General features: G+C 31.3%; 1 pseudogene; it reads left to right on the top strand.

The window, feature by feature from the left end:
* The window catches only part of LOC127546337 (ribonuclease H1-like), a 118,589-nt pseudogene extending 109,089 nt beyond the window's left edge, over window positions 1-9,500 (top strand).
* Window positions 9,501-12,876: the final 3,376 nt, after the last annotated feature.

Genomic DNA, 12,876 nt, shown 5'->3' with positions numbered 1-12,876 from the left:
TAGGTCACACAATGTTACTCTTCAAAACTGGATTGTGTGATTTTCATTTATTAATGTCAAAAAAAGTCATTCTTTTTTTCCTTTTAGGTAGAATTTCTTTATTTTTATGATCCACAATTTATTATCTAAAGCTCTCACCAAGCTTTGGTTTCTTTTCTGACTTCTAGTTCCAGATTTTATCAGACTACTGAAAATTTTCCATTTGGGAGTCATACTTTCATCTCAGACTCATTATTTGTGTAGATTAACCCTAGAATCTCTGTTCCTGATTCAGTCAGGTTAGAGTTTATCTCAAGTCCACCAGTCTCCTTCCAGATGCAGTTAATACCTATGAGTTTAAGATTGATTATTCTCAATTAGAGGCACAGGAAAGTGAGCAAGCATCCTTTTATTACTAGAGTGTCACTTTTTAGCAGTGTCATTACTATGACCTTTCTGACTTTTCATAGTTTGTACCTCACCTACTTAGGTGAAAATTCTGTTGGCACATGCCCTAAGAATCTTTGTGGGACCAATTAATGTTTCTCATCAGTTACCTTTTTCTTATATAAAATATTTCTTTGTATCCTAAACTTATAGTGATAGGATGTATTTTGAGGAGTGACACAAAGAATAAGAGATAGCCATCATCAAAAATACCTAAGAAAGGTACCTGAAATGATTACCTATTATCTACATTATTTAGCTATGTCTAAATAACCATCATCTAGATCAGTAAGGGTAACATTAAGGTTGAAATGACCTAATAGTCATTTCCTCATTTTAAATAATTTAAGAATCAAAAGAATTTCACAATTTGTGATAATTCTCCAAGAAAACAAGCTATGATATAGATAAATAGGCCCAAGCTGGTTCAAGAAAATAGTCAACATCAGTTCTGGGTGGCCTAAAATTTATGGAAGTTTAAATATAGATGCAATCTTAAACCCATAGTCCTTAAATACTATCTTAAAGTTATAGTCCTTATGTACATAAAACTAGGATGGAAGTTTTTCAGAAGCCTGAAAATCCTGTCAGACTTTCCAACTTTAAAGTTACCTTGTCTGCAATCCAACAAATTTGAAATGGCATCAAAATCAGAGAAGCTTATTTCAAGATAATGTTGAGGAAGAATTAAAAAAATGAATCAGTGAGCATACAAAAGCTATTAAATCTCAGGTGAAATGAATAAAAATTCTATTTTAGGAGATCTTATGCAATATCAGGCATTACATCCTTAATGAACTAGGACCATTCCTGTCTGGAGGCAATTGGAATCAAATGGGAAAGTCTGATGAGTAGAATCTAGGAAATAAGAAGAATTTCATTCAAGAATACAATCCATTGCACATAATGGCTATATAACATCTCTTATGTTGTTGTTCAGTCATTTCAGTCACTTTTAATTCTGTGAAGATAACATTTTGGGTTTTCTTAGTAAAGTTATAAGACAGATTTCTCATTTCCTTCTCTAGCTCACTTTATAAATGAGAAAATAGTAGTAAAAAGAATTAAGACTTGTCCAGGCTCACACAGCTAGTAAATGTCTTAGACTAGATTTAAACTCACAAAGATGAGTCTTCCTAACTCCAGACTTGGCAATCTATCTTCTGTACCATCTTGCTGTTATACATACAGTGTTAAATAAAACTATTAGTGATAATTATTAATGTCAAAATTTTTTCAAGAAATCACACTTAAAGGATTATTTATAAAGACTTATCAAAACAAAAACAAAAACAAAAACTTTTGGATCATGATATTCTCTTTTTAAAAATTGGAATTCTAAGATTCACAGGATATATGAATAATTTCCACATAGTTAATTACTAGATAGGTATAAGAATTTATCTATCTTACTATTTATCTAACTCAAATTATCTATCTTAATAACAAATATAATGTTTTATCAACTATATGGTACTTCTGTCATTTAACATGCATACTGACCATTTTAGCTCTTCATTCTATCACTCACAAAGAATCAAAATCAACCAGATTTCCTCATATAAATGCATCTACTGGTTTTAGATTGTACTGAACACCACTGAGTCATTAACAGTAGGAAGAGAGCACATCATTGAACAATGACATTATTTGCTCTTTCCCCCCTCCTTCATTAAAAATCCTCCAATTTTACAAAAATAAAATTAAAAAAAAAGTTAAGTTGTTCCAAGAATAAAGCCAAAGGTGTAGAGTGAAACCAGGAAGCTACTTGAGCTCTACCACTTTCCCTCTCAAACACCAAGAAATCAATAGTCTGTAAACAGAATTTGATGGAATGAAACCAGTCTCCAATTTGAGGATTAGAAAAACTTAAAGAAAGCTCAATCTCACTTGGGTGAAATGGATGTACAGCCCAACTCAAATCTAGGAAAGGCAGCAAAAAAATCATAGTCACAGCAGATCAATAACTAAGATCATCAGTCCTGGCTCAGGAGGGAAGCAGACCAGAGGGACAGCCTCTAATCCTTGATGTAAAGGCAGATTCTTGGAAACCAGACTGTTTCTAGGTAAGAGGAGGCAAAACTCCATCCTGCAAAGACAAAGGGCCCCTATGCTCAAAGCCAAGGCTTAAATCAAACATCAAGGAGCAACTATTACAATAAAGGAAAAGGGATGAAATTGTCTGAAACTTGATTTCATCAGTTTTGGCTTAAAGGGTGGATAACTTAATCATTCAGTTTGTTATAGAAATTTATCTAACCCTATAAAGAAGTAAGATAAGAAAAGGAAAAGAAAAGGGAGGAGCTGGATAAAAGAGAGGGCAGAAACACTAGAGAAAAAAAAGGTAAGACTAAGGGGAGAGGTGATAGAAGATTATGGTGGGGTGGGTCAAAAAAAAAACACTTCTAAGAACAGGGTAGAAAGAGTGAACAAAAGTATAAACAGGGGAAAAATAGAATGGAGAGCTAGTAATCATATCTATGAATGTGAATGGGATGACTTCTCCCACAAAACAGAAGCAAAGAGAAGAGTAGATTAAAAAAAAAAAAAGAATACTACAATATGTTGCTTATAAGAAACACATTTGACACAGAGACATATATAAAGAAAAGGTAAAAGTTTAGAACAGAATTTATCATGCCTCAGCTGAAGTAAAAAAAAAAAAAAACAGGAGTAGCAATTCTGATCTCAGATAAAGCAAAAGTAAAAAATATATCTAATTAAAAGAAATAAGGAAGGAAAGTAAATAAGGGTACCATAAATAATGAAGCAGTAACAATAATAAATACACCCACGCATATAGATGAAATGGTAGAATATACAAATTTCTAGAGAATATATTAAGCCAGTTACAGGAAGAAATAGACCACAAAACTATTTTAGTGGGGGAACCTCAAGCTTCCCCTCTCAGAATCAGAAAAATCTAACCACAAAATAAACAATAAATTAGGGATGTTAATAGAATCCTGGAAAACCTAGATATGATAGACCTCTAGAGAAAATTGATTAGAGGCAGAAAGGAATATGTTACCTGAAGTGTTTATGTTACCTACACAAAAATTGACCATGTATTAAGGTATAAACACCTCACAATCAAATGCAGAAAGGCAGAAATAGTAAACGCTTCCTTTTCAGACCATATGCAATAAAAAATATATTCAAGAAAGGGCTAGAGAAAGATAGACTAAAATTTAATTGGAAGTTAAATAATCTCATTCTAAGGAATGAGTGGGCCAAACAACAGATCACAGAAACAATCCATAATTTCATCCAAGAGAATGACAATAATGATACAACATGCCAAAACCTGTGGAAAGCAACCAAACAGTTCTTAGGGAAATGTTATATGTCTAAATACCTATATTAATAACATTGAGAAAGATGAGATCAATTAATTGGGCATGCAATTAAAAAAAAAAACCTAGGGGAAAAAAAAATTGTAAACCCCCAATTATGTACCAAATTAGAAATGTTGAGTTTCAAAGTTGAGATTAACAAAAGTGAAACTAAGAAAATTATTAAACTCATTAATAAAAATAAAAATTAGCTTTATGAAATAACTAATAAAATAGATAAACCTTTGGCTAATTTGATTGGGAAAAAAGGAAAGAAAAAAACAAATCACCATCATTAAAAATGAAAAGGGTAAACGTATCACAAATGAAAAAGAATTTAAAGCTATGATTAGGAGCTATTTTGCCCAAATATTTGACAGTAAATCTGACAATCTAAAAAAAAGAATGAATATTTACAAAAATAAAAATCCTCAGAAGAGGAAACAATCTACTTAAATTACCCCATTTTAGAAAAAGAAGTTGAACAAGCCATAATGATATCATTAAGAAAAAATCTTCAGGACCAGATGGATTTATTAGTGATTTCTACCTAACATTTGAAGAACAAATTACTTTCTTTTTTTATTATTATTAAAGCTTTATATTTACAAAATATATGCATGGGTAATTTTTCAGCATTGACCCTTGCAAAACCTTTTATTTCTAATTTTCCATTCCTTCCCCCCAACCCTTCCCCTAGATAGCAAGTAGTCCAATACATATTAAATATGTTAAAATATGTTAAATCCAATATATGTATACATATATGTATACAATAAAACTAAAAAATGTAAATAAATATATGTATACATTATACAGTTATCTTGCTACACAAGAAAAATCACATCAAGACAGAAAAAAAAGTGAGAAAGAAAAGAAAATTCAACCAAACAACAACAGAAAGAGTGAAAATGCTATATTGTGGTCCACACTCAATTCCCACAGTCCTCTTTCTGGGTATACATGGTTCTCTTCATCACTGAACAAGTGGAACTGGTTTGAATCATCTCATTATTGAAGAGAGCCACGTCTATTAGAATTAATCATTGCATAGTCTTGTTTTTGCGATCTATAATGATCTCCTGGTTCTGCTCATTTCACTTAGCATCACATAGGTAAGTCTCTCCAGGCCTCTCTGAAATCAAACTGCTGGTCATTTCTTACAGAACAATAATGTTCCATAACATTCATATAGCAAAATTCATTTTCCAATTGATGGGCATCCATTCAGATTCCAGTTTCTTGCCATTACAAATAGAGTGGCCACAAACATTTTTGCACATGCAGGTTCATTTCCCTCCTTTAAGATCTCTTTCGGATATAAGCCCACTGCTGGGTCAAAGGGTATGAAGAGTTTGATAACTTTTTGAACATAAGAACAATTACTTTCAATACTATGTAAACTATTTGGAAAAATAGGTAAAGAAGAAGTCCTTCCAAATTCCTTCTATGGCACAATATGATATTGGTACCTAAGCTAGGAAGAGCCAAAACAGAGAAAGAAAATTATAGACAATCTCTCTAATAAATATTGCTACAAAAATTTTCATATTTATTATTAGCAAATTACTAGCAAAAATAATAGCATTATTGGTATAATATCAGCAAAAAAAAAAATTACAGCAATTTATTGGCAAAAAATTCACTATAACCAAATGGGATTACATCAGAAAAAGAGGACTGGTTCAAAATCAAGAAAACTATTACTATAATTGACCATCAATAACAAAATCTACAGAAATCATAAAATCTCACTAGATGCTGAAAAAGCTTTTAACAAAAAGCAGCACCCATTCTTATTAAAAATACTACAGCTTAGGAATAAATTGAACTTTTCTTAAAATAACAAGCAGTATCTATTTGAAGCCAATAGCAATTATTATTTCTAATAAAATCAGAGGTGAAAAAGCACGCCTATTATCACCACTATTATTCAACATTGTACTAGAAATTGGCTTTGGCAATAAGAAAAGCAAAAGAAATTAAAGAAATTAGAATAGGCATTGAGGAGATTAAACCATCATACTTTGAGAATCCTAGAAAATTATCTTTAAACTTCCTGGAAACAACAGCTTTAGCAAAGTTGTAGGATTAAAATAAAACAAAGAAATCACCAATGTTTCTACATATTCCTGACAAAGTCCATCAGTAGAAGATAGAAGGATAAATTCCATTTAGAATTACTGTAGACAAAATAAAATATTTGGGAGGTCTACCTGCCAAGACAAACCCAAGAACTATATAAACACAATTACAAAACACTTCACACACAAATAAAGTCAGGTATAAACAACAGGAAAAATATCAATTGCTCATGGATAGGCTGAACTAATAAAATACAATTCTGTCTAAATTGGCCTACTTGTATAGTGCCATATCAATCAAACTGCCAACAATTGTTTTGTAAAACTACCAAAAAAATTCATCTGGAAGAAAAATATGTCAATAATAGCAAGGGAATTAATGAGAAAAAAAATACGAAGGATGGTGGCTAGCAGTATCAGCCCTAAAACTATATTATAAAGCAGCAGTCATTAAAACCAGTTGGGACTGGCTAAGAAATAGAATTGTGATTTGGTGGAATAAATTAAATACACACAACACAATGATCAAAGCCTATAGTAAACTTGTGTTTGGCAAAGCCCCCAAACTCCAGCTTCTGGATAAGAACTCAATATTTATCAAAAATTTCTGGGAAAACTGGAAAATAATATGTCAGCAGCTCAGCATAGACCTACATCTCACACCCAAGTTCAAATTGGATACTTGACTTGGGCATAAAGTATAACAGCATAAGCAATTTGCGAGAGCAAAAGATGATTTATCTATCAGATCTTTGGAGAAGAGAGCAATTTATGACCAAAGAAGTAGAGAACATTATGAAAGGCAGAATGAACAGCTTTTATTATATTTAATTTAAAAGTTTTTGCACAAACAAACCAACACAAACAAGATTAAAAGAGAAGTACAAAGCTAGGGGAAAGTTTTATAGCCAGTGTTTCTGATAAAGGGGTCATTTCTAAAATATAAAGAACTGTGAGAAAATTTATAAGAATAAAAGTCATTCCCCAATTGATAAATGGTCAAAGGATATAAAAATGCAATTTTCAGATGGTGAAATTCAAGTCATCTATGGTCAAATAAAAAAAAAAAAGTTCTAAATCACTCTTAATTAGAGAAATGCACATTAAAACAATTCTGAGCTACCACCTCACATCTTTCAGATTGGCTAAGATGAAAGGAAAAGATAACAATAAATGTTGGAGGGGATGTGGGAAAACTGGGACACTAATGCATTGTTGGTGGAGTTGTGAAATGATCCAATCATTCTGGAGAGCAATTTGAAACTGTATCCCAAAAGGACCACAAAACTGTGCATACCCTTTGACTCAATGCCAATACTGGCTCTGTACCCCAAAGAAATAAAAAAAAAAAGGAAAAGGACTCACATATGCAAAAATGTTTGTAGTAGCTCTTTTTGTGGTAGCAAAGAATTGAAAAATGAATGGATGGATTCTCCTCAATTGGAAAATGACTGAACAAGTTATGGTAAATGAAGATGATTGGTTATTATTGTTCTTTAAAAAACAATAAACAAACTGATTTCAGAAAAGCCTGGAATGATTTACATGAACTGATCCTGAGTGAAACATGCAGAATCAGGAATACATTGTATACAATAACAGCAAAAATGCATGATGATCAACTATGAAAGATTTGGTTCTTCTCAGTAGTTCAGTGATCCAAAGCAATCCTAATGAACTTTAGATGGAAAATTTTATCAGCATCCAGAAAAAAAAAAATGCAGATTGAATATAAAACAGCCAATGTTATGTTCATTTCTTTTTTTCTGTTTTTTTTTTTTTCTTTTCCACGGTTTTCCTCCTTTGTTCTAATTTTTCTCTGCCAACATGATTCATAAAGCAATGTGTATTTAAAACAAATAAATGAATATGTAAAAATATTTTTAAAAAAGACTGAAAGTTAGTTAAGCTTAAAAATATGAAAGGAGATAATCATAGTAGGAATAAGGAAGGAAGCTTGAACATACTATCAAGAGTGGTTCAATGAACAATATTTCATTGACTTTAGCTCTTTTTTTGTGCATAAGCACTTTTCTGCCTATCAGCAACTTTATAAATTTCTGCCAATAGAAAGTGTAGAAATATATAGACATTATTTATTTATATTTTCACTAAGATTCTAAAATATATACTCTAATAAGTAATCTTGCTGAAACTTTTTATGTTTATCTTTTTACTTACCATTTTAAATCTCTATATGTTTTCCTTCATTTAGTAGTAGCATTATCTTTAGAAAAAGCTAAACAAAATCTAAAAGTATATTTCATAAAAAAGTGGGTAAGAAAAAAAATAGAAATATGTATTCATTTTTTTTTCTTGGAAACTGATGTTATTAGTAAAAGTGGGTTTTCATTGGACTCATAAATGGGAAAAATAGATCATGTTTGGCTAAAATGTACTACAAGTGATTGAAAATTTTTTGAGTGAAGTAAAAAATGTATCAAAAAGTATGAAAAATTATTAAAGCCTTTGAAAATATTTTAATGAGTACTAACAACTCTAATTAATGATGAATATTTTATTTAAATACACATGATGAACATCAACAGAGTATAGTGTTCTAATAAATTGATTTTCTAATTGCTCTTCTCATCCATAACAGTATTCCATTTTTAGCTTTCCCTCATACACTTGCTAAACACAGCTCGTGGAGTGAAAAAGTGGGGAATGGAGGATACAGTCCTAATGTCAGCACAGAAAACTTTATGGTGCCTGCTTAGGCAGAAGCTCTGGCCTGGAAATATCTTCTGTCCTGAATACAGGGAGTTTTCTTCTTCTGTTAACTATGCCCCAGAAGTGGCCATGCTGAGGCTCTGAGCCCTGTCTCCATAATTGCTGAGGGTGTCTTTGGTTACTGTAGCCCTCCTTGTTCAAGGATTGCCATTTTCTACACCATTAGGAGGGGTCACAAGACAGATGTGCTCTCCATCTATGAGTGAATATCAGGAACAAGTGAACAGTATTCCTTGCTGCATGGTTTAAGAAGTTTGCTACTGAGGACAAAGTGTGGGACTTTGCCTGAAAAATTGTAATCCCTGATAATTTAACAGAGCAGAAAAAAAAAAGTGACACACAAAAGCCCAAAATGAAGCCAAACAAGAGACCTTATGAGGCAGCAGATAAAGAGGAATAGCCTTGTTCAAAGCTTGCAAAAGAAAATACAGATAGTATCTTTACTTACTAAATATATATTTTCCTACATGGGAGATGAAGCTGTGATTTACACAAATGATTGGTACCACAGTAAGGAGAGGAGGAAAGTATATTTACTTGGGACCAAATCATCTCCTAAGTTTAGTGAGACTTCCTGAGAAACTGACAAATCAAAGAACAGAAAAGCAGGTTGTCTGTAAAGAAATTGAAAAAGGCAAGAATCAAAATATCAATAAGTGGGATCTCTACACTTATAAATTTTAGTATAAATGGTATAAGGAATTGAATTAAAGACTGGAAGAAAAATGCCTGGAAAATAAACACAGAAAAAGATGTAATAACTAAGTCTGTTACACTTAATACTCTTATCACTGGCATTGACATTAAATGAGTGTATGTTCCTCAACATTCAGGGTTTGCAGTCAATGAAAAAGCTACTAGATTACAAGATAAGAAGCTAAAAAAACTCAAAAATCAGTATAGCCTAATTTTTATAATATAACTAAAGAGCAAACAATGTGCTCTTTAGTCATTATTTGTACAAAAAATTGCCTACAAGACATAAACTATTGCAGATGGACTTGGAAACATTCTTGTTTGATCAAAAAGACCATGTAGTTTTCTGTTGAAATGTATTTCAGCACATTAAACTACCCTTCACTTTTAAACATTGATAAATAAGTGCTTGGCCTACTACCCTGAAAAACAAAAGTGTAAATATATTATGCAGTCTTAAAAAATGGATTGATTTATCTCAGAATAATTTTTAGAATATAGGCCAAAGAAGTGTAGTAGCATTGCCAAAAATTATAGTGCAGGAGTTTCAGATTTATTCTTTAAAATATCTGAGAATTACATATCTAAAATGTCACTAATTGTGAAATATTTACCCATAATATCATTATCCACTTAGGAAACCATCATCATCAACAAATATTCTAAAATACTTATTATACACAGTGAAGATCTGTTAATATGATTTTGTTGTTTAGGGGTCACACTACAGGGAAGTTATTATTTATATCAATCACAAAACTATTCTTAATTTTAGTTCTAACAACTTCATTTAGAAATGCCCTTTCATGTGGCTCATGATCCATAAAAGATACTTATCTATATTCTCAGGTATTAACATTTCTATTCAAAAGATGTCTTTTTTCAAAAAGAAAATGCAGGTATATACATTTTTCTATATGAATAAAACTGATCAGACTACATTATCATCTATGTAAAGCACAACCAGAATTTTCAAACTATAAATGTCTTTAAAATAGCTATATATTACTTAACCCCAGTTTATCCTGCATTTATATGCATATTATACGCATAAACACATATAATGCATGCTTATGTGTTACATTCATTTCCCTATACACACACACATACACACACACACACACACACACACACACACACACACAAGCACACTTTTTGTATATGCTTTACATATACTTACTAATGTAAATGTTGATTCCATTAGAAGATTAGTTACTGATCACAATCTTCTTTGCATTCTCAGTGCTTAGTACAATGCCTGAAATGCAGGCACCTGATGACTTTTTTAAAAAAAAATTCTTTAATTGATTAGAATTCAAATCTCTTTCTCCCACTTAACTTAAAAAGACTGAAACAAATCCATGGTTTAGATAAAATAACAAAACAGCAGTTAAGCAAGAAATCAATTATTGCTAATAAATTGAGAGTTCTTAATTTTCTAAATAAATGGAAATATTAAACTAATATTTATGCAGTCATCTCATGAGTTAAGATACATAAACTATGTCTGCAGCATGAGGTCAACAATATCTAAAGGAGGCAAGGATATTCCTTTGTTTTAACACAAAGAATGTTTCAAAGTTTGCTTGTCATCCTTGTTTTTGGCTAACTCTCATTTCCCCCTCAGTCTTATTGAAGTTTCAAGGAAATTTACATGGCAAATTAACAAGCTATCCAGGATTTGATAGGAATTGTATCATATTAACTCTGATTAGAGTTCTCTATTGAATTTTCTAATTTGATGGTAGGTAAGTAGATGAGAAAAAGTTAAATATAAAAGACGTGTTCAAAGGCACCTTGGGGACTCTTCTTTTTGCTGATGAGGCATTGCTATGTTTGATTTTCAAAATATATGAAAATATGTTGATCATTCCATCTCAGCTTCATCTCTCCCTCCTAAACTCCATAGAGAATTATTGACCCAAGATATTCTATTAAAAATAAAACAAAAACAAAAACAAAACAAAACAAACAAACAAAAAGAAACAAGATGATATTTCATTGAAGGAAAAAGGAGCACCAGCCTTTGACATACTCAGCTGATAGCAACAGTTCAGCAGAGAAATAGCAAAGGGGAGCTTCATAAGCAGAGAAGAATGACAGTTATGGAAGAATAGTAAAACAAATAATAAACAAAGTCACTCAGTGGAAGACAGAGTCTTAAGAGATATTTCAGAAGTGATGTAGATTTAGGAACTTGCAGTGTCTCAAAAATATTCCATTTCTCATTGACATGTGTCATTGGGAGAATATGCTTTTTGAAATATGGAGAGCAAAATTTTTATTACATATTTTACCATTTAATTACTTTGCTGTTCTATCCTAATTATATGGTTTGTCTTTTGGATTTTTTTAAAATCTTTCATTTTTTAGTAGATAAGATATTAAATGGGTACTTGAGACATGCAGTCATCATTTTCATTATTCAAAACATTCCCACATGGAACCTGGCAGAACAAGTGCTTCCAGAGTTAAGTGGAAACTTTGTTACACATGCTTATTACAAATACTGTAAAGATGTTATGGGCAAGTCACTTGAGCTTATTTCCTTTAGTTTTCTCATCTCTAAAATGAGCAGAAGGAAATGGCAAATCACTCCAATATCTTAGCCAAGAAAACCCCAAACTGGGCCATCGAGTTGCACATGACTTAAATTGACAGAACAATAACAGTATTAAAAGAACAGAAGAAAGTCCTTTGTCATTATGGCTTAAAATATATGGAGAATTTATAGAAAGGCATAAAAAGGAATAATCAAGAAAAATATAGATAATACTAATATATATCCACATTCATGCTTTTGGAGAGCAGTTTTTGTATGAATATATCAGGAAGTTTCTCTCTTTAATATTAATTTCTATCCCGTGAGGGGAGGGAATAAGCATTTATATCACACCCATTTAATGCCAGGCTTTACGCTAAACATCTTATAAATATTATCTCATTTCATCTTGAGTTATTTTCCCAATAGATGCAAATTTATTTGTTGCATGAATGGAATAAAATAATATGAATTTTGATTGAAATAACCTGGGCACTGTCCCTTGTTTGCTCAAGGGAAAATTGCTTATTATTATTGATTCTCTGTTTTACTAATAAGTACTTCACAATATTTTTTTGGTGACCAAATTGAATGATAAAAGTAACTTATTGTTGTTATATTATAAAAGGACTATAAAGTATAAGGTGTGTTTGTTTCTGATTTTGAACAATTGATCATCCAGGACATCCCTGTATATTTTCATTGGTAAGAATTCACCCTCATCTCTTACAATCTATTTCATTTTTGGACAGTTTTTTTTTCCCCTTAAAATGAGTTGAAAAATAGTTCACTACATTTGTGAGATAATTGCCTTCTTACCAAACAGAACAAAATCACACTCAACATTGCAAAGATTTAAGATGTCAGTGGCTTTCTATTTCAACTGAAATGATCCAAACGAATTCCCTATCAAAATAACCCTGATAAGGAATGATATCCGAAATACTTAAAGAACTAACAGAACTCCCTAAAAAAAATTTATCTCTTTATGTCAAAAGTCTATGAACAAATAATTCTTAAAAGAAGAATCACAAACTATAGTGTAAGAACATATGGTTGT

The sequence above is a fragment of the Antechinus flavipes genome, chromosome 1 (genome assembly GCF_016432865.1).
Source record: "Antechinus flavipes isolate AdamAnt ecotype Samford, QLD, Australia chromosome 1, AdamAnt_v2, whole genome shotgun sequence".
NCBI classification, from domain to species: Eukaryota; Metazoa; Chordata; class Mammalia; order Dasyuromorphia; family Dasyuridae; genus Antechinus; species Antechinus flavipes.
The sequence above is the reverse complement of the archived record's forward strand: the minus strand, read 5'-3'. Positions and strand labels throughout refer to the sequence as shown.